The 4,429-nt window shown below is 39.4% G+C and overlaps 1 pseudogene; it reads left to right on the top strand.

Annotated features, from left to right (window-relative positions):
* The first annotated feature begins 804 nt into the window (after window positions 1-804).
* Window positions 805-923, top strand: LOC120614490 (uncharacterized; annotated as a pseudogene).
* The last annotated feature ends 3,506 nt before the right edge of the window (window positions 924-4,429 follow it).

Raw genomic sequence — 4,429 nt, 5'->3', positions numbered from 1 at the left:
GCAAGCACGGCCTGGCCGACAGGCCCCTAACCTGACAGAACTGCCCCCCACTGGAAGCGCGCTGCGTCGTGCTTGGGGGTGTCTGTTGGCACGAGCTTTCGTCCCCCTTCCTGCCTTGCCTGTCTGAGCATCACAGAGTCAGGAAGCCCGGGGACTTCGTGCCCAGAACCTCCCTCCAGCAGGGCCCCTGTGGAGACCCCGCCAACAGCAGCAGGAAGCGCAGCGCCCCCAGAGGCTGCAGGCTTTCCGGGGGGGTCACGGTCACCCCCCGGAAAGGGCCACAGGCTCGCGACTCGGGTCACTTGTAGCACTTTCCAGAGTCTTAACGTGTCTCGCTTTCCACATGCAGCTTCCAGGCTTCCTGTCGTTCTCATCCTTTCCAACGGCTTTATAAGGACCGACCTCTCCGTAATCATCAGAATGTGGTCGGCTGCCCTGGCTGACGCCCACCTGACACAGGAAAGGCGGGTGAGACGTAAACCCGCACTGCCGGGAACACACGCATCCACCTGCATCAGCCGACTGGTCCAGAGGACTTAAAATCTTGCAGGTGCAAATGGTCCCACACCAGGCGGCAGAAAAAAGTTAGACTCTACATTGTTGGCCTCGTATTATATCTGAAACTTATTTTTCCAAATCAATACATAGTTGAAGATGTCCAAGCACAAGAAAACAGGACTCTCTGCATGAGAATAGTCAGAAACGACAAACGAAAGAATAAAATCTACCAAAAGATACTGGTTTATCAGTAAAATAGTCTTGCTATATTAAAATAAGTAAAAGATAAGCTTAAAAATGATCTAAGGCTACGGCCATGCCACCCTGCACTCGCCCGATCCCATCTGATCTCGGAAGCTAAGAAGAGTAGAGTCTGGTTAGTAATTGGATGGGAGACCACCCAGGAAGACCAGGTGCTGTAGGCGTAAAAATTTAAAAATAAGGGATTGTAAGCTCACAAGGTCCTTGCAACCTGTGAAGTCAACCAAGAGTTGCCTTGCCTAAAAAATAATAATAAAAACAAAGAAATAAAAATAAATAAAAAATATCTTAGGGAACGACAATGACATAGCAGGTTAGAAAACTTACAATAAATTATTAGAGTAACTGGAATAAAATGACATAGTAGATTAGAAAGAAAATAAAAATTAAAAATACAGCCTTAAAAATAAAAACTGAAAAGATAGGGTCAAAACTATATTAGACACAGCTAAAAATAAAATTGATGAATTATAAGACACATCAAAAAAAATTATTGAGATAGCAAAATAAAAAAAGATAAGGGAAAATCGAAGATAGACTTTGTGTGCATGTGTGTATACATATTTATGTGAGTGTGCATGAATGTGTGAATGTGTGTGTGCATCTGTGTATACATATTTATGTGAGTGCGCATGAATGTGTGAATGTGTGTAATGCATCTGTGTATACATATTTATGTGAGTAGCGCATGAATGTTTGTGTGAGCGTGTGTGTGTGCATCTGTGTATACGCTGTTACGTGAGTGCTTGCGCATGAACGTTTGTGTGAATGTGTGCGTGCATGTGTGTATACATATTTATGTGAGTGTGCATGAATGTTTGTGTGAATGTGTGTGTGCATGTGTGTATAGAAAATACCTGACCACGATAACAAAAATCAGGACAGGGATAAATAAAAATCACCATGAGAAAGGGAGAGCTATTAAATTAGAAGTTAGTAAGTTAAAAGTACATGCTTGAGAGGAAGTAGTAGAGCGAAAATGATGTAATAATCATTCCAAAGGACGGGGTGGAGTGGGGGGTAAAGGAAGAAACGCAGAACAAGTAAAACTAGATTAAAGCACCTATCAATACTACTACTAATGGTGCATTTAAACCCGAAACATCACAAGTAACAGTCAATAGAATAAAAGTTTCAGCTAAATAACAAAAATTCTCAGACTGGATAAAAATGTTGCCACCTTCATGCTGTTTACAAGTGACACATTTAAACAAATATATCCAAAATTGGAGAGTAAAAAAAAAGAAAAAAAATAGAATAAAAACATCTATATTATGAAACGATAACACTATTGCATCTGCAGTAATAGCATTCAAAATTGACTTTAAAGCAATCAGAATGACAGCTATTTCTGCTATAACATATGTATTCCAAAAAGTATAAGCACTGTGGAAAATCATACAATTAAAAAACAAACAAACAGAAAACACAGGGCTTATCACGAAATGGACATGAGGCCAACCAATCATAAACTCGGTCAGTGAAACATACAATAACATTGGAGAATCTAATAAAAGCGGTCGCACATTTTTACACGTGTTCAAATACTGAGAATGACATAAATACTATTATAACTATTAATTTGAAACAGACGAGATTCGCTTATAGACATAGACAGGGGAAGAATTCCAGGCTGCGAATAGCGATGCAGTGCTTAGGCGAAAAGTGTCTGAAAATTAGAAGAAATAAAACTCACCAGTGTGGAAGTATGATGGTAGATAAGCTGGCGGCGTGTGTCGTCGCGTCTTGGCGATGTTACATGTGTCTGTGTGTGTGTGTGTGTGCGTGTGTCTTGGCGTGTCGCGTGTGTGCATGTGCATGTCGCGTGTGTGCATGTGTCTGTGTCTTTGATATTGTGTCTTGGCGTGTCGCGTGTCGTCAATGTGTGCGCGTAATGGCGTGTGGCTCTTGTATGCATGTGTCTGTGTGTGTGTGCTTGGCGTGTGTGTGCTGGCGTGTGCGTGTGTCTGTGTGTGGAGTAATGTGTGTGCAGCGCACGTAATGGGTAATCGCGCGTGTGTGCATGTGTCTGTGTGTGCGTGCTGCGTGTGTGTGTGCGTGTGTGCGTGTGTGGCCAATGCAGCGTGTGTCTGTGTATGTTACTATAAGCCTTCGGCTTGAGGTACGGATTCTATGCAATCACCCATGCTTCTCAGGGACAGAAATCACACCAGTAAGAGTGAAATCCGCATTTTCTTCAAACTGTCTGCTAATATAACCATTGTGTTTGAAAACATTCAAGTTTTCCAAACAAGCATTGAAGCAGAACTAACTAGGCCAGCTATCTCAAAAGAATCACTGCACAATGGGAGAAAGATTGCGTGAGAGATTTTACCACCATCCTCACAGTACTTGATTTTTAAAAAGAGAAAAAAAAAATAGCTAAGTGTACAGAACACTGAGTCAATATGATTATCGCGCATGCCATAATCAAAAGGTATAAAACACCGCGGAGCACAGCTGAGGAATAAACTTCTATTCGAAGACATGGAGACTATTTAGAAAGATGGACCATATGTTGGACTGTAAAACGACTATCAACAAATTTCAAAAAGCAGACATTCTACAAGGTATATTGTCTTGCTACCATGTAATTATGATATGAAATAGATAAATAGACAATATAATAAGATAACTAGAAAATCATCATGTACTTGCAAATTTAGAAATATGTTTCTTAATAAGCCATGGGTTAAAGAAGAAATAATTTTCTTCTGATGAAAATATACAAATCAACACTCCTTTCATGCACAAATAAGTATTTAGAAGACATGTAACCTTAAATGTATAGCATCGGTAATGGAAAAACAGCTAATAAACTAAGTATTCTTATCAAAGTAAGAAAAAATAAATAAACATGAGTGGAAAATAATGAAATAGAAAACAAAATACTATTCAGGGAATAAATAAAGGAGAAATATTTTCAAAGTTGACGAAACTGTGAGACTGTCAACAAATAAAATTAGAGAAGGCAAAAGTGAAATCGGGAATTGAAAAATAGGATATCGTGACACATCCAGTAGGTCACATAAAGATAGTAAGATATTATAAGCAACTTTATTTCAAGAATTTTGAATCGTTAGAAGGAATAGATTCCTAGAGAAACACAACTCCAAAAACCTCGCTACAGAAGAAATAGAGGCTCTGAATATTTCTAAAAATATTAACAAAAAGGAGACACTAATAACCCCACACACACGCACACAGAGACACTCACACCCCCTAACACTGAGCTTCAGGCTCAGATCTAGGGGGTTTTGGGGTCTTGAGCAAAGCTTATTTGAAGTGACTTTTAATCAGAGACCTGAAATACTCAGAATTATGTTCAAATGTTAATCAATAGAATGGCGTTCTATTCTCGGTGAAATAACGAAATATATGAAGATAACAGATCTGCAGTTAATTTATAAATGTAATATCAGCACAAATCAAAACGATGACAAACTTTTTCAGACCCAGACCTGGACAACTTGATTCTAAAGTTTATATGGAAAAATAAGCATGGAAAAATATCTAGAAAAACCCTTAAGAAAAGCCACGAGACAAGACTCGTCCTACCAGACACACAAACGTACTGTCAAGTCTTCATAATTAAAGCAGATTTGCACCACCTGTAAAAAGAGGCAAACCAGTAGTACAGGAAAAAAAAAAAAAAAAACAGAAATGGATC

This window comes from Pteropus medius, unplaced genomic scaffold, assembly GCF_902729225.1.
Source record: "Pteropus medius unplaced genomic scaffold, Ma_sr-lr_union100, whole genome shotgun sequence".
Taxonomy (NCBI): Eukaryota; Metazoa; Chordata; class Mammalia; order Chiroptera; family Pteropodidae; genus Pteropus; species Pteropus medius.
Note: the sequence above shows the minus strand (reverse complement) of the source record. Positions and strands in the feature narration are given on the sequence as shown.